Source organism: Papaver somniferum, chromosome 9, assembly GCF_003573695.1.
Source record: "Papaver somniferum cultivar HN1 chromosome 9, ASM357369v1, whole genome shotgun sequence".
Classification (NCBI taxonomy): Eukaryota; Viridiplantae; Streptophyta; class Magnoliopsida; order Ranunculales; family Papaveraceae; genus Papaver; species Papaver somniferum.
Genome location: NC_039366.1, coordinates 104,554,924 through 104,573,888, shown reverse-complemented (window position 1 = coordinate 104,573,888; position 18,965 = coordinate 104,554,924).

Sequence of the window (18,965 nt, the reverse complement as noted above, 5' to 3'; positions counted from 1 at the left end):
ATTAAAAATTATTTAATATAATTTTTAACCTGAATGATGATACCAGTTACCTGAATCGAAACTCGCCAACACCAAAATCTCTAACGATCAATATATATATATATATATATATATAGTTTTTAATAAACTTATTTATTAATAAAAATATGTATTTATTAGATTCATTAAATGCACATTTATCATGAAAAATTAATTAATCATTCAAGCAATTAATATGACATTAATTAATAAAGTATTTATAATGGTTAGTTGAAAAAACCATGGCCGTAGATTTATCCCTCCTAGACAAATATCGGTCGTTCTTTGTCTAGCCTAACTTAGCCAAGCTTTGTTTTGTATTCTAGAAATAAAATTGATTGTAACGAAAAGAGAATATATCACAGGAAAAAAATATAATAGAATAAATTAATTGACGAACTAATTTTGTTCAATCTAAACCCTATACATGTCGTTTGTGATTAAAAATAAGAATTAGGCTCAATAATCTACAGGGGTGGGCTTCAGTGGTGGTAACAGTGGCGGAGTCATAAATTGACATTGAACTAAACCCTAAATATAGATGGGCTAAGTACTACTTATGAAATGAAATTAAAATTTTTTATGTAATTATTAGAATTTTAAAAGGACAGAGCCAGTTTAGTCAATCCTTAGCTCCGACACTGGATAACGGTGGGGGGGGGGGGGGGGGGGGGGGAAATGGTATCACGTGGTTTTGTGGTGGTGGCCGGCATATGTGAGTAATAATAGATCATGTTAATTCCATAACGCCGCAAGGTGTAACACTATAAAATGTAAAATTTGATTAATTGTTCTAGTGTTAAAATAAATTTGAATAAAACGTACGACGATTAAAAATAAAATTGAAATCAATTATCCCGTTATTTAATAATATAGACAAACGACATGAATCAAAATCAAAACATATGAAATTACTTATTTTCGAGACGTTCTGATACGGCAGGGAGTATATTCCAGTCTCTCTTATAAGATACGAAACCCCTCCAAGCATAAAGGATTGAAACAGAATTAGCATAAACGTGTCAACTGGAGACATAGAAAAGGAAAGATTAAAATAATATATTAGGATCCTAGGTTGTATTAGAACCTAAAACCTATAGGTATTGTCTTTTTTTTAATTCACTTCTCACCTTTCTATTATTTTCCCTATCACTACAAGTCAAAGTTGTATCTTTTCTATTTCATAGTCCAGTTAAATTAATACCACATGATATATGTTTAATGTCATTTAAGGCAATAGTGGGGTATATAATGTGTCTAGAGGTTGTCTTATTAGTCTAAACATCTACTGCATCGGGGAAGTTTTTAACGTAAATGTTAATTCCTCCAATCGTATTGGCGTTATAGCCTACAGATAGGAGCTCGTCCTTGTCAGCAAAAGGACCGATTTACTAATTAATAAAACAAAAGCAAATAAAAGTTCCCACCATACATGTTCCTACTTCAGGGTCTCATCATCCTTGTGCCATTAAAAATAGAGCAAAATATTCATAGAAGTTGGAATATGAGTGCATCTGATGCCAGATGGTAATACTAACACTGGACTCATCTTGAAGAATTATTTAAAGAAAATTATTTTTGCTGTTATGTTGACAAAACGTTGTTTTTTTGGTGGTAATGTTGGATGTTAGTCACGAAAATGCTAGTTTTACCGAGCCATTATCCCGACTACAATCCCGCCACAAACAAATACATCAGACCCACTTCCATCCGTTAATGATCACAATGCATAGATTGCTTCCCTAACCATCCGATCCTCTATCGGAATCTTTTGCGGGAACACAAATCGGTAGGGGTAGCACTCCTCATGTTGGTCAGCTGTTTGACGAATTATTCACGGATTACTGTGTTCAAATTTTGTATCATTCAAAGACATGTACTATATGCACCTCATATCTTACTAAGAGGTTCATAATTTCCACAAATTTATAATTCTAAAACGAATTATAAATGTATAAACATTATTCCAAAGTGTCAACGAATCATGAAAGATAATCAACCAGTATTATAAATATACAATTGTCGGGGCAAATAACACCAAAAATATGCTTCGCAATGCCATGTCTTCCTCCGCAGTAAAAAAAAAACTTGTTGCTTTTTAGATATTTTTTTTAAGGTAGACATAGATATAATAAGAGTAGAGAAAGAAAGAAATTTAGTTATAAGTTGGATAGAAGAATTGTGAAGAAGAAAGAAAATTGGTGAAGAGAATGTTGGTATATATAACCGTTGGAAAAATAGAGTCGTTGATTGACAATGGTTAAATTTTTTATTTTTTAAAATTTTGTATGTGGGCAACTGATCATATATGTTCGTGTTGAAAAAAATCCACCGGATGACTAATGATCAGCCGTTTCAATTGTGTTTTTGTCTGAACGACTGATGTTCAGCCGCCTCCATCGACTAAGCGGCACATCTTCAACTGTTTAGGCTGAGCGACACATCTTCAGCCTCCTAGTGAAGGCTGTTGGGCACTCCTTCAATCCAACGACTGCATGAAAGACTTTGAGTGAAAGTGGACATCTCCACTATCCATAATGACACCTAAATTGATCAAATTTGATCAATCTCATTCATTTTGAATGAGAACTCTCACCCCATAACTCTTGCTCTTAGGGGATCATTTTAGGATATATTATTACCCCCATTGATACGTACAATTGGTCATATTAACATCAATTGAAAAAGAAAGATAATAACTATATATATATACACACACAAAATATGAGCATCTCTCATTGAAAACGATGAATTTCAGTAACCTAAAAATGAAATTAGGAGAGAGAAAATCGGGCACTAGGACTTCTTGGAAATCATGGAAAACTCCACCGTTCACTCAAATCCTATGCTTTTTTATCCCAATCTTCATCATCTTATCGATGCCCTTCACACTGCAACGCTTGCAAACCAGAAAATCTTATATATCTGCAATTTTAGACGTACTTTATGTGCAATTTTCTCCTTATCAATTGCGTACGCCCTGCGTGAAAGTCAATGTTCTCTCGATCAAGATTTCGGAGGACAAGCATCGCAAACGAGCAGAAGATTGTCGCAACAACCTCATAGGTCGTCTAGTTTTTCCAAAGGGTTCTGCTCCATATCGTGCTTCTAATATTTGGGCTAAACTCACATTTTTGGCACGTGAGTATGACTTGGAGTATTTCCCCATGGGAAAGGGTTTCTATCGTTTCAATTTCTCGTCGCGAGAAAATATGCTCAAGATTCGTAATGGGGGATCTTATTTTTTGAATCCGTTCCTGGTGTACTTCCAGCAATGGTCTCATGAAGTTGGAATTTGTGACATAAGGCAGAAATTACGGAAGAAGAAAAGTTTTTTCAAGATTGCTTCAGTGGTGCGTGTATATGATGTTGTTATTAAGAGAATTAGTGATCACTTCACTTTACAAGGGTTCAGGTTGAGATTGACACTACAAGAAAACATGCCATCAGCGATGAAATTCCAAGCGACATATTGAATTCGGTAGCTAAAGATAACTATTATCGACCATTGAATTTTTGGTCGCAGAAAAAATGCTTATGCGATGATGCTTAAAAATCGTAGCTAAACTTGTCGCTAAATATTCAAAACAGGCGACAAAATTAAATGTTGTAGCTAAATTTTTACAAAGGCGACCAAAAATTTGGCGACAATATTAAATGATCGCAAAACAGATATAAAGCGGTTATTGGGATGGAAACTGAACCCACGTTATTAGGTGGGGGATCAAGAAGAGACGTGCGGGAGATAGTTACTGAAGTGAAAGTTTATCCATAAATGTGGACTATCTTCCATTTAATCTTACGATCATAGTTGTTTGTTCATAGAAAATATATTAGAAAACCATAATAATCTTTTTAGTTCTCAAGTGGCCTCTCCTGCCTCTCTCCCTTAAACAAAACTGTCTCCGCTTTGATTGTTTTGGATGAGTAATTTAGTTTCCTTCTCATTTTCGATTCATAATATTACTAGTTGAGTACATTGGTATCATCGATATTGTCAATGATTAGTGTTTCAAGGATTTAAGAAAGATTAGAATCATAGATTCAGAGAGATATGAGGCGAATGAAAGATGATTCGATGAAGATGGGTTCAAAGATATTGTTTTTCATGGTCTACCAATGGTTTGCGTTCACGTTTGCTTATTGGTTACAGAGCAATATTTTTTGCTTTCCATAATTTTTTTTCTTAATAATTTATATAATTTATAAGTTATGTACAACATATATAATTTTTATGATTGGATTCTCACCAGTTTATTTTTAAATTTGTATTTATGACTTACAGAATAAGGATAGGCGACTCCACACATCAGGTGAGTGACATACAAAGCAGACAAAAAAAAACCTCTAAAACGCTGGCTGAGATAAAGTTGACGAGTCTCACAATTAGATTGCTCTGATATTTGAAGGTTAGGGTTGAAGGTTGAAGATTCGGGTTGACATCACTGAAATACCATTGGATTTTTTTGTTTCTCCTAGAATTAGCTTTTTTTGTTGTAGTTAAAGTGTATGTAAAAGAAAGAACTCTCTGTAAGGTTCTTCTCTCTTTGATATTTTGTTGCCATACGTTGGTAATGTCCATCTTGTAAACAAAACGAGATTTAATTAATTAACATACATTTGATCTGTTGTTTTCCAATCGACTCCATCTGAATGTGCTTGAAGTACATTTTAATTATTTAATATATAATACGTAAATTTGAGATTAAAAGTCAGATAAAAATTAGCTTTGGGACATAAATCGATCATAGTACAATGATGTTGGTAATTTTATATGGAAGCAAAAAGGAGGTTTGAGCTGCGAAAAATTTCGTCGCCAACACAAAATATATGGTCGCAAATAGTTCTCAATTGCGGCAACATATTTTTGGGTCGGGAATTTTTTTATGTTTAGCCACCAATTATGGGTTTGTCGCTGATACACATTTAGCGACAAAAATAAAATTAGCGTCGTTGAAACCTTTCAGCGACTCACAATTCCCGACAATCCTGGCGACAAAATTATTTCGCCGGAAAAATGTATTAGCAACGAAAATGAAATATTTTGCGACAATTGCTTTCGTCTCTGATGGCCAATTTTTGTGTAGTGTGATTTCACGCTGCCTATGCATGACAAAGTCTTGGTAGAGCTAAATGGTTTGCATTCATGGATTACTTTGATTTCAAGAAAGTACTTGCCTATTGTTCCCACTGCAAAGTCATTGGGTATCGTCTTGGAGAACGCACTACCTAAAACCACTTTTATGAAAAGAGGAAAGCAAAAATAAAAACTCGGTGATAAGGAAAAAAAAGCATTCACGCAACAATATTTGCTAAAAGATGTTGACGATAATAAATATGTTGGTAACGTTTTACGTCAGAACGGAAATGGATATCAATTGCTCTTAGTGCAACAAAATCTTACTGATTTTAATAAAACGAATGATGATACAAATGAAAATAAGGATTTTGTGGCTAATACATTGTTGTAGATGAAGCTTCTATTGAGGTGAATATTGTGACTTCTCCGAGAAGCGAAACCACACATATCAATTAGACAGGGTAGCTCGATGTCAGTAGTGCTCAACTTGTAATTGTTAAACAAATAACACTTGAAGGATCTAAGTAATTCATTGAAAAATTAATTAAAAAACTTGTTAATGAAAGATCTCTTATTACTACTATTCGTGGTAGTAATACTATTAATATTGGGATCTTCAAAGGATCTCGCTAGGAAGGTGAGCTTTATTCACAAACAACAAGAAACAGAAACTGGATCTCATATCAGAAACTAAACATGGTTACTAGTTTTAATACTTACATGTTTAGTATGCTAGCCATGCATACAAATGATAATGTATATGTCCACTGTCCAACATTTTCATCATCACCGGCGTTAGAGAACATGATAGGAGAAACCTATTTTGCGTAATGCTAAGAAGATAAATACTCAGCCAAAACAGAGAAGTCACTTGCAAGCTCCTTAAAAGAATTTTCGGATGAATTACTTTATATGATCTTATTAATATATTTTTTCGCTTTTCCAATCATTTTTTTTCTTTTTAACTACTCTCTTCAGGAGATTTTGGTTTTATTTCCCCTCTTCTTCCTATTTTACTTTTATTAATATTTTTTTTGGTTAAAATAAAATATTGTTGAAAATGACGCTTTAAAGACTTATGTCCTGGTTTCATTTTAAAGATTCAATGGTACTTAAATCAATTGATGCATTTTCCACTAAAGAGCATTTGGGTGCTGTTTCATTACCCGATTGTGAGATACTCGAAAGTTTACATATTTCTCTAAATATCACCGTTATGTTGGTAGAAATAGGATGCCAAGTTTACATAATAATTCTTTTTTGTTCAAGAATATTCTATAGGTTACCAAATTGTATCGGGGATTACTAATCCAATGGATCTAGTAGTAAAGATTATTTTGTTGTACATGGATTTTATAATCCATGCGCACTTACATTACGCTCAACAACAACATCCACACCACTTACATCACGATTCAGGTGAAGCTTTCAAATCATTCACATCCTCAGATCCTCTTCAGGATGGTGGTATGGGGTCTTCAGTTAGACTTGGGGTTCAGGTCTGCTCTTGTTTTTGTTAGTGTGGGGTTCTTTTAAATTCCAATACTTGTCCGAATCGTATACTCACTCTAGCATGTTTATGTTTGCATGAAAAAGGCAGATTTGATTTTCAGATTGTTAAATCATGTTGTAGTTGTTGTGTAGCTTTGTTTGATATCTATTTTTCCATCTTACGTAATTTACATTCTGTTTGTAAAGATTCCTATCTTGTTAATGTTGTATTCCTGTAAAGCTCCTGCCTTATGTTTTATCATTAAAAGAAAAGAAAAAAAAGAAAACTTTACTTAGCCTTTGATTAAAAGATCCTGGTATTTTTAGGGACGACTTAAAAGGAATTAGGGGGACTAATAAAATAAAATAGGGTCACCAAAACATAAAATGCACCCACCCTTTATCTTAAATTTTTCATAATGGTGAATCTACCCTTAACAATCGGTAGTTAAGTTTACAATCGGGAGATAGAGAAGCACCATCGGTAGTTTCGTGATGTTTATTATCTACCGATTGTGATAGTATCCCCAAATTCTAATTTTTCAAAAGCTAATAAAATTTTGAATTTCTCTACTTTCACAGTCGGTAGTTTCGTGATGTTCAGTATCTACCGATTGTGATAGTAGCCTTAAATTCTAATTTTTCAAAAGCTAGTAAAATTTTGAATTTCTCTATTTTCACAATCGGTAGTTTCATGATGTTCATTATAAAGCGATTGTGATAGTAGCCCCAAATTCTATTTTTTCAAAAGCTAATAAAATTTTGAATTTCTCTACTTTCAAATCGGTAGTTTCGTGATGTTCATTATCTACCGATTGTAATAGTAGCCCCAAAATCTAATTTTTCAAAAGCTATTAAAATTTCGAATTTCTCTATTTTCATAACCGATAATTTCTTGATGTTTATTATCTACCGATTGTACAATCGGTAGTTTCGTGATGGTCATTATCTACCGATTGTGATAGTAGCCCCAAATTCTATTTTTTCAAAAACTCATAAAATTTCGAATTTCTTTACATTTGCAATTGGTAGACACGGGTGGATGATATCTACCGATTATGCTTAAATTTCGGTACAAAAAAAATGAATATTTTGATGCAAAAATAATCGGCAGATAAGCAATATATTTTACTTACTAATTATGGTTGATGTTCTTCATTTCTTAAGAACATCAACCATAATCGGTGGATAAAATCAACTTTGTACCTACCGATTATGTTTCTACAACTGTAAATCTTAGGAAAATTTCCGACCAATTTGATTTCAAGCAATCAAATCCTAATTTTGGATCACAACTTCCGATCATTTATCTGTTTTGTTTGTTTAATTCGAATTTTCTTTTTTGATGTTCTAAGTTTCAACTTTAAGGTTAATGAATTTCCGATTTTAATTTTAAACAATTCATCCTAAAATTTGTTTAATCAGCGATATTTGATTTCAATCAAAATTAAAACGATGAAAAAAATCAATTGGTAGAATAAAGAAGGAGAAGATGAATGTTATGATTATGAAAATAAAAGATGTAGATTTAGATTTATTATAAAAATGAAGGACAATATAAACGATTAAGACACCCCTTAGCCATCTTCATTGGATGGAACAGAAGAATCGCCCATAAATTTTTATTTAGGTCGCTCCTAAAAATTCCAGTAAAAGATAGAAGCCTATTATTGGGTCTTAGAAAGTCATGGTTTTTTGGGGGGCTTTTTAGGATCATGAAATAGCAAATGAGTTATCCCTTATCACATTATAATCCTAATGTCAATTATGCCCTTACCTGAATTTCAATATTCATTGAAAAAAAAACAAACTTAAATCCTCAAAATCTATAATCTTCTCCTTCTCCTTCTCTTTTCATTGACAAATCATAACAAAGATGATGATCATGATTTCATCATGATGAAGATCAGAAGAAAAAAAACACTAAAAATCTATTATCTTCTCCTGTCTTTCTCTTCTCATTCATAAATTATGATTAAGATGATGAGCATAATTTCATCATGATGAGGATGATGATCATAAAGAAAATCCAAAACTACTTTGTTCTCATTCAAAGCATGATAAAGATGATGATCATCGTAAAAGGAAAAAACTAAGAAAACCCACCATTTATTTTTGTTTTAAATGGTTAAAAAATCAAATTCAATGAATTTTGGATAAAAAGAAAATAGCTTCTGAAAACGTTTACGGCTGGGAGTTCTTAGATTCCCAACCGTGAATCAAGATTACGGTTGGGATAGTTTGTCGACCCAACCGAGAGTCCAAATTTCGGCTTGGTTTTCCCGACCGAAATTTTTTTCGACCTTTTTTTCGGTTTCATAACCTAGCCGAAAGTGCAATTACGGCTAGGATAATTTGTCGACCCAACCGTAAAAAGGAAAAACGGTTGAGAAATGATAGTGTTCCCAGCCGTATTTTTTATTTACGGCGGGGAAATAAAGAACTCCTGGTCGAAATAAAATTTCTGATTTTTTTTGTTTTTAGAACCAGTTAAGGCTGGGTTTTCCTAGCCGTAATTGCAGTTTCGGCTGGGTTTTCCCAGCCGTAACTGATTCTGAAAACCCCAAAAAATCATAAAACTTATTTCGGTTGGGATAACCAAGTCGAAACATGTACTTTCGGGTGGGAATCTAAGAACTCTCGGCCGTAAATATCTTCAGAAACTTTTTTTTTCCACCTGAAATTCAGGGAACCATATTTTTTAACCATTTCAAAGCAAAAATAAATTGTGGGTTTTCTAATAGTTTTTGGTTTTCATTATGATCATCGCTCTCATCACAATGAAACTATGATCATCATCTTTATCACAATTTATGAATGATAAGAGAAGGATGGGGAGAAGATAATGGATTTAGTTTGTTTTTAATGATCTTCATCATGATGAAATCATGATCATCATGATTTGTGAGTGAGAGGAGAAGGAGAAGAAAAAGATTATTGATTTAGGATTTTTTTTTTAATGAATAGTGAAATTTAGTAAGGGTGTTTTTGACTTTTAAGTCACTTGAATCTCCCCCATCTAATTTTTGACTCCCCAAAGTATTTAAGCCTCAAAATAGTCAAAAGACCTTACTCTCTAAGCCCCAATAATAGGGTACAGAAGATAACTCAGTGCAGCCTTGACTGTTCTTTTCGGACAAAAAAATGTAACCCATATGCATTTTGGTAATTTTGCATAGCAGCCATATTTGTCCGTTCGAAACGAATATCATGGGTCCGGCAAGGTACGTACGTGTAAACAGTTGCATACCTTGATCGTTGAAGCAAGATCTTAAATCTCGATACAAAATCTTATTTGCCATTGTAGAGTAGACAGCAGGGTTTGGAGACAGTAGGGAAATGAGAGAGAAACAAAAAAGCAAGCTCTCATCAATCAATCCATCTGTCAAAAAATTATTATTACATATTAATAATAGATAGATCTTAGTGGTCAATGAAATAGCAGTCTCGTATAGAAAGAAAAGGAACAACCGAACAAGCCCTTCTGTTTATATCTGTGGTCTGTGGCCTTTCTCCGAAAGATACACTCGCACATTCTTTCCCTGTAGGCAAGAAGAGAATGACTTATACATCCATTCCAATTTCCACATCCGTTTTTCATTTTTCTCCAATTTCCACACCCATTTTTCACTTTCCTCAAAATAGTTGAAAAGTAAGGTCGCGCTGGTATACAACTTTAATGTTACTGTATAGGACGTGGTAAAAAACAAAAAAAAAAACATACATGATTTAAATTTAAAAAAATGATAATATGGCAACTGCAACAGGAGTATGAAGGGATCTGAATAAATTCAGAGTTTCTGAAACCTGCCAGCGGCAATTTCGTGCGCTGGTAAGATGGTAAATCATTGGTCATCCAAGAGTAACTCACTGTTTTCAGAATCTACATAGGATCCAACTTGTGAGGGCATAGTAAAAGATCCAGCCTTGGTAATCTGCACGCATGATCTGATGAAAGATCAGAGAGTGAGTCACTTTTTACTAGAGCAACAGCCAACCAACATGTACATTAATGTCGTGCAAACCTGCTTAAAGAATTAATCCTAATGATACGTAGCACCACCATACATCCTTGACATTTAAGAGGTTTTACATTTACAAAGAACCTTGTTTTCTTTATCCGTTGAAACACAAGTTCCAATTTTCCTTGTGTTTTACGAACTGCAGTTTTTATTTTTCTCTTTGTAAGTACCTATAGATCTCAATTATGTTTTTCTCACATGGGCTTTTCATATTTTATTTAGGGTTTTGGATCTTTTGATGATCCAACGATTAGGATTTGAGGATGTTGAAAAGAAAATGCACCTTACGAGATGTAACAACGATTTGTTAACATTTTCTCTAGCCGCATTGTCTGGTGAACAAATCATATGAGCGGTAACTTTGATACTTTGATAGGTAATCTTTTCCCGGTCAAAATTATCCGGCTAGTTTTTGAAAGGCTACCAGATTTCCACTGGGTGAACCATTCCCCAATCCATAGTTTTTTTTTCCTACACGAAAATTTACAAAAAGAACTGCTGATTCGCATGCAATAGACGGGTTAGCCTATCGAATTTGGTAACCCGCGTAACCCCATTTACCTCAATAAACTATTTACTGATTTCCAAGATGCTTATATTTAATTGCATTATTTATAATAATGCAAGATGAAATTTGGCATACTCTTAATGTTTCACTTAGGTTATCTACTGTGAACACACAAACCACGAAGGCATCCGAATGCTCACAATCAATCATCATCATCTAAAGAGATTTGTGATGATGATATCCTAGTGTTGATTCCTTGGCTCAAAACCTTCGGGTTTATCATAGCCTCATCTAACAACTCCATGCGAGGCGTTTGCACACGGGATATAAGTACAAACAAAGAAAGCAAAACGTATAAGTAAAGATCCATGGGGTTAAATAAATATAAAGTGCTGAAATGTAAACAAGACCAAGGTTTACGTGGTTCAGCACTAAGGCCTACGTCCACGGGGTTTGTTGTTTTACTATATTCTTCACGGTTACACGAATAGTCGAATGACTTTTGGGTTTACATGTTTCTCTCTTCTAAATGATTAACTTACACTTGCAATCTCTCTCTCTCTCTCTCCATCCCTTCCTGATTTTTCCGATCCCCTTTCCTCTTGGTGGAGACGGGGTATTTATAAGGTTAGAATGTGGGACCCATCTCTGAAGGCCGTTGGAACCTTATCTTCTTGTGTCCTTGCGTCTATCACGCAGAGGTCTGCGTTTGCCCCTTGATCCCGCAGATGCATCCTCGCTCGTTCCACAGGTTGATCGACACGTACACTGCTCAGAGTGTTTAATGTGGGTAGTTGAAGGGTCTGCTCGTGTCAGACAAGTGTCTTTTGCCCCTGTCACGTCCGTGTCAGCTAACTTTCTCTCCACCGTTGATCTTAGCTTCTCTTTTGGGGATGAGATAAAGTAACTCCTCGGGGTTTATTTGGTGTTTCGTAGCGCATCATGTTTTGATGTTTTGGCCTGCATGCTTTCCACGTATCTTTTTATATACACGTGTCTGATAGTGAGATATATGTGTACACAATTTGCCCCTTTTCTTCGGGCTTGAATGTCTAATGGGTGCCTTGAAGAAAAACCATCGTCGCATATTCTTCTCACTCCTAATAACTTCTCCTAGATACTTGGGCACGTCTTTTATTCGTGCATTAAATGCTTATGTAACGGGCACGTTTCCCATTCCTCCATTAATTTCCTTCTCTTTCTTTCAGGTATATTAAGGAGAGAGAGAAAATTAATTTCATTCTTCCTAAACATTCTCTCAGTTTTCATTCTTTGTTTTTCAGCCCTTAAATTCTCTGTCAGTCTTCATTGAACCTGTGACCTTAAATTCTCTCCACCTTAGCATTAATCACGCCCGCTTCCACTGTTTGTTTCTTCTGCTGCTGTTTTTGCCGGTAAGTTTTTCTTTTCTTTGTTTCCACTGTTTTACGCTGTGTTGATTTGTAAATTCTCTGCTACTGTTGTTCCTTGTTTGTGATGAAGAACTTCTTTTAATGCTTGCATACTAGTTTGCCCCTGTTCTTCATCTTAAATCAAGGAGGCCACTGTTTTGCTTGTATTTGAGTTTTTGAGGGTGTGAATTTTATGGAATTTTGAGCATGTATACTAATTTTAGGGTTTCTGCGTTATCGTGTGTGTATTGCTATTGATGTGGTTTTTTGATCTTTGGTAATGTTTTTGAATGTGTGTAACTTGTTCTTGATTTTAATCTTTTCGCAGCCATGTCTGACCGTCCGCGGCTTACTTATCAGACTCCTGGTTCTGGCCTATCGAGATCTCCTCCGCGTAGAGAGTCTCAAGATGATGTTCGTCGAGTCGAGTTTCTTCTGGAGCGAAGGCCTCGTCTTCTAGGGAAGAGATTCCTCCGACAAATCCTTCTGGGTCCCGAAGAGTCTTCGATCGCGCAGCGTCTCGTCCTCGTGATGATATTAGGAGTACGCAGGCTCCGCCTCGTGCTGTTGCTTTTGATGTTCCTCCTCTACGTTCGTTAGTGCCCGAGCATCATCTGCCGTCCCCTCCAACTTTTAAAGGGAAGAATACGAAGGGTGTAGTTCCGAGGGCTGAATCTTCAAAGAATCCTCCGTGAAGAGAAAAGCTTCCGAAGCGTTCATTAGTTCATCCGGCCCCGCCGAGGAGGATGAGGCTGCCCCCTTGATACGCAGTGTTCGGTTAGTAAGAAAAAAGTAACCTTCAAGCATATTGATCTCGAAATATTCAAGGAAAAGCATGAGCTTCAAGCCTTCGGGTTCGTTTCTATGCCCCTGAGGATGATATTACTTATGAGCTTATCTCAAAGTATGAGTTCGATGAATTTCATTTGTTAACGACGGTTGGAGCGTTCGAAGCTGGTCTTATGCTGCCGTTGTACAAATCAGGTGATTCCTTCTACTATGACGTGCTGCTAGTCGTGAAGGCTCTTCCACCAATACTCACAGCCGTTCCGTATCCCAACTATCGGGGAATTATCTCCGCGCCCTGAAGGAGTGCTATCTGCGGAGTAAGGGGGAGTCGATGACTTGCTACGTCCCAATCCCGCGGAGAAGGAATGGTATACTCCTGAGAATTTCAATAACTCCTTCGGTGATTACGTCAATAGTAGGAACCGCAAGCCGTGGAGTGTCAGCCTTCGGAATCTCGCTGCTCCTCGGGGCGAGATTCGTCTGTTAAATGAGGTCAGCGATGCCAAGCTGAAGTATGTTCCTGGCACGGAGGGGTCTAGTCATCGGAAACTTTCCCAGCGCGCGAGAGGATCAAGCGCGACCATGACTACGAGTGGCACGCCACCGTTATCGAAATAGTTGGTCCATGGGCTTACGGTTGGATTCCTGGTCCCCGCGGTTGGCGGCCTACCGAGAGTAGCAAGCCACGCGAGTCTCCTCCTGCTCGTTATGGAGATTTCTGTCCCTGGCGTTTGAACTTTGCGGGTATGAATTTTCCTTATGCCCTTGACGTCGTAGAGGGAGACGAGGAGGAAGGTTCTGGTGCTATACTTCCACCGAAGATACCTCAACTGCTCAGGTACGCGGATTCTAGCTGCGCTTCTCCTTTTAGAAATTCAACTCGTGAAAAATAATTCTTTTTGTGGTGTTGGTTTTCAGGTGTTGAAGAAGAAAAAGATTAAGCCGAAGCAGTCTTCTACCATTGTGATGGGCGAGGCTGAGGCCCAAGAAGAAGTTACTAGTCCAGTGAACGAAGAGTTTGCTGAGGATGAGGAGATTACAGATGGGGAGGAACGTACTGGTACTTCCCCTATCAATGTCGAAGAAGAGGTCTTCGTGGGTCATGTTGGTGATGAAGGGAGAAACAAAGCCGTGGTGGCTGATGACGTTGTTATTGGTGACATTTCTGTCCCTGCTGGTGATGTCGCGGATACCCTTCCCGCCTCTCAAGAATTTTCTTTTGATCGGATGTACTCCACAGGGGAGTTCTTTGACGATGCCCTCGATTTTACCGAGGACTTCTCTTTACTTTCCCCCAATGATAATTGGGATGTTCTTGGTGGTGATGGTAATGGAGACGCTACTTTTGAAGATGGTGGCGCGGAGGAGCATGCCGACATTTGTGCTGAAGGGGCCGTGTTAGAGAAGGGGAAATCGGTCATTGATGCGCCTGCTGGTAATCTTCCACAGTCGCCGACGTCTGAGGGTGAGGACGCCATAATGGATTGGTTCAAGGAAAAGAATCTTCTATTTGTCTCTCATCCCGCCCCTGTTGTTGCTGGGGAAAAGGAATCTACTGCGTATACCCGTCGCATGATGGAGATGTCTTCTAAGGCGCGGGTGTCTGAAGCCTGGGGAAAAAATTTGAGTGTTCCCGAAGCTACCCTTGTGCCGGAGCCTCCTACTTCCGTTGCAGATATGATGGTCATCGCCGACGGGTATCAATATGGCTTTCCGCAGCATCGTGTCTTGGAGGTAAATTTTCGTACATACTTCTTCGTGACGATCGAATGCTTCGGTGAAATAATGTTTGTCGTCTTGATGTGTAGATGATGAGGAGGGAGCATTGTAACCACGTGCTGTATCAGTTCTTCAAAGCGAAATCTCTGAAGCTCGAGGCTAAGCTTCGTCACAGAGAAAAGGAATTATCTGCGGCTGAGGTGGAAATAGAAGAGCTGAAGAAAAGCCTCAAGGAGAAAGAGAAGCTGGGTGAAGCAGAGGCCGGTCTTCGTTCCGAGCTTGTTGCTGTTCGCGCTGAGTTAGAGCAAACTCGCAGCCAAATTTCAACTTTCACAGGTTTGGTTCTTTTTCCCTCGCAGTATGTCGTCATTCCTCTATTTCTTAGTTGTTCTGTCTGAGTCTCCCCACCCTATCTCCAGTGGGTGGCGTCCCCGAGATGATATGGCTTCGAAACGAAAGAGCTCGGCAAAAATCTCGTATTAGAGATCTTGTTGAGAAAATTAAGAATGAAGCCAAGAAATGGGATGCTCGGGCTGAGGTATGGCGCGCGAGGCATGTTCAGATGGTCGACATGCAAAATCTGTACAACCATGATCGTGCTTTATTTAATGGCACACTGCTGTGGACACGTGATAGTCTGCGGGAAGCCCGTGAGCGTACTTCATTGCTGGAGTCTAGGATTCAGCTGCTGGAAGAAGAATTACAGAAGGCTCGATCCATTCCTCTTTCAGGGGTTAAGGATAGTATGCTCTGTCTTGTCAGAGAAAGAGATGATGCCCGTGCCGAAGTCTGCGCTCTCAGCAATGCTCTTGCCGCGTCCCGTGCCGACGTAGCTCGTCAGGCTGAGTCTGAGAGGAATCTTGAAGTGTGTATGTACAGACTTAGCAAAGGGGTCTCAGAGATAAATAAAGAGGTCGACCACCTTCGTCACATGGATTCGATGAAGCAGGTAGAATTAAATGCCTGTCAATTTACTCTCACCAACCTTCAACTAGACTATAAGAAATTATCCGCGGAATATGACCATCTTGATGAAGCGCGAGATGCGGTTGTTAATGAGTATGAAGTGGCTTCGGCTTGTGTCGAAGGTATAATCCTATTTCATCGAGTGTGACCGTGTTTTTTCTGCGCTAACTTCGTAGTGTTGTCTTTTCAGAGCTCGAGGGACACCTTCGCGTCACAAATGAAAAACTTGAAAAGGCTCAATCTTCCTTAGCGCAGCAGGAAGAACAGACCAATCATTTCAAGAATTTAGAGGCAACCTGCGAGGAGGCCGTTGGTGCTGCTTCTAGAGAAGTGAATCGACTATCTTCGTTATTATCCCAAGCCCAACAACGGACAACATTTATTAAGCACAAGGCTCGTTGTCAATTGGCTGAGGAGACGAACAAGATGCTGGAGAGGATAGAACTTGGCCTAAAGAACGAGCATGGTCTCGTGAATAACTATCCTCGTCGTCCAGTTCCTTCTGCCTTGCCTGGCTCCTCGGGACCCTCTTCTGGTGGGAGCGTCCCTTCAAGTCTTCGGAATAATCCTGCCGATGGGGCAGCAATCTAGGCAGAGACCGCAACATTTTGTAGAGACCGCGGCATCATTATCCTTACCTTTTTGTAATCATGTAACAAGAATATTTTTTGCTAATATCCTGTAAAAGGAATATTTTTTGATGTGTATCCTTGAATTGGCCTTTCACTTTTTGTAATCATCCTTTATGAAATGGATCATTTTCTTGATATACCTGTAATGTTGGTTTGTTTTTATTTTAAGCATTTGTGAAAAAACAAAACAAATTTTTTTAAGTGTTTGGGTGCGATACTGAAGGAAGGTACCTTCGTGATCGTCTTGAGACCTGTCACCCCGCTGGCGAATCCTGGGCCAGAGGATTCCCAGACGGTGGGGGCCGGGGCAACGTTCTAGGATATGGGATTAAAATATTTACACACCCATTCCGTCGACCCGTTGCCTTAAGATTGGTTGGGTATCTCTTTCTGCTGGGTGCCTTTCCCCTGGTCTTACACTTATGGACACTGATGGGGGAGCCCTGAGAGATTGTAGATTAACTACTTTCCCCAATATTGTCGATAGATTCCGCTGACTTGATAATTTGAAAGCTTGTTTGATTGATAGGTTGAGGCCTGCAATTCCTCTTCCAGAGATAGAAACATGTGGAGCGGTCAGGCTCCCTTCTTCTTCTAGTATACTCCAAGCAGATTCAAGTCTGCGTTGCTCCTATGGGAAGTATGGTTTGAGCCACTTAGCATTCCAAGGATGCCGGAGGACCTCGCCTTTTAGATTACGAAGGTAGTAGGAACCGTTACCCGCAACATCGTGTATTATAAAAGGTCCTCCCCACGTAGGTGCTAATTTTCCACATTTTTTTTCTTGCTGATACCGTGGGATTGTTCTCAACACATACTGCCCCTCTACAAAATTCCGAAGCTTTACCTTTTTGTTGTACTCCCTTGCTAGTCTTCGTTGATAATTTTCCATCTTTTGTAATGCTACTTCCCTTCTTCCTTCCAAGTCGTCCAACCTTTCTAACATCATATCTGTTGTGAGGTTTTTCTCCCAAGCTTCGGTCTTCGTGGTTGGTATGAGGATTTCCGTAGGGATGACTGCTTCAGCTCCATAAGTTAAAAGAAACGGGGATTCCCCGGTGGCGGATCTTCGTGTTGTCCTGTATGCCCATAACACATTGTGCAGTTGTTCGCACCATCTTCCCTTATGCTCGTCTAATTGTTTTTTGAGTATAAGGGCGAGGGTCTTGTTGGTAGCTTCCGCTTGTCCGTTGCTTTGAGGGTATATGGGGGTGGACTTGTTCTTTCTTATTTTGAAAGTATCGAAGAGCATGTCTATATTTTTCCCCTGTAATTGCTTGCCATTATCAGATACAATTTCAGCGGGTATACCAAATCTGCAAATGATGTTCTGGAATATGAAAGTAAACACATCCGCGTCTCTGATCCTGGCCAAGGCCTTAGTCTCCACCCATTTACTGAAGTAGTCCGTGGCTACTATCAAAAATCGTCTTTTCCCTGATCCTTCGATGAAAGGCCCGACGATGTCTACGCCCCATTTTGCAAATGGCCACGGGCTATCGACGGAGTTTAAAATTGTCGCCGGCGCGTGGATCTTTTTTGCGAAGCGCTGACATTCTTCACATCGTCGGGACATCCTCGCGGCATCCTGTATCATTGTCGGCCAGTAATATCCTTGCGTTTTTGCTTTGTCAGCTAGTGATCTCATGCCGCTATGATTCCCCGCGTCACCATAATGGATATCATTTAGAATTCGATGCCCCTCTTTCCGGGACAAGCAACGTAGTAATGGTCCAAGGAAGGATTTCTTGTACAGGACCCCATCCCGAAGATCATATCTTCCCACTTTGGAGAGTATCTTCCTAGGTTGTTTCTGATCCGCAGGTAAGCTTCCTTTTTCGAGAAAGGCATGGATCGTCACTCTCCAGTCATCTTCGTTGCTGAAGTCTTCGTCTTGATTTGCTCTTGACAGGATATCCTCTTCGTCAAAGTCATTATGGATGTCTTCTCCTACCTGGTCTTCGATATTTTCTTCCACTGTATCTTGATTGGTAGCGAAGGAGAATTGAGATGCAATCGAAGGCTCCTATACCCTTTCTATTTTAATAGCTTCGACATTTTTATCCCTCAGCATGGATGATATATATGCTAGGGCATCCGCGTGCCTGAGGTCCCTTCTGCATAAGTGCCGGAACTTAATGTTCGGGATTTGTGATGCCAATGTTTGGACCAAGGCCATGTAAGCTGAGAGGGTGTCATCGTACACATTATAATCGAGCCCTATTTGCCGTATGACAAGCTGCGAATCACTTGTCAGCCTTACATCGGTTACCCCCATCTCTATTATTATACGGAGGGCATGTACGACAGCTTCGTATTCAACAATGTTGTTGGTATGCTCTTTGAATT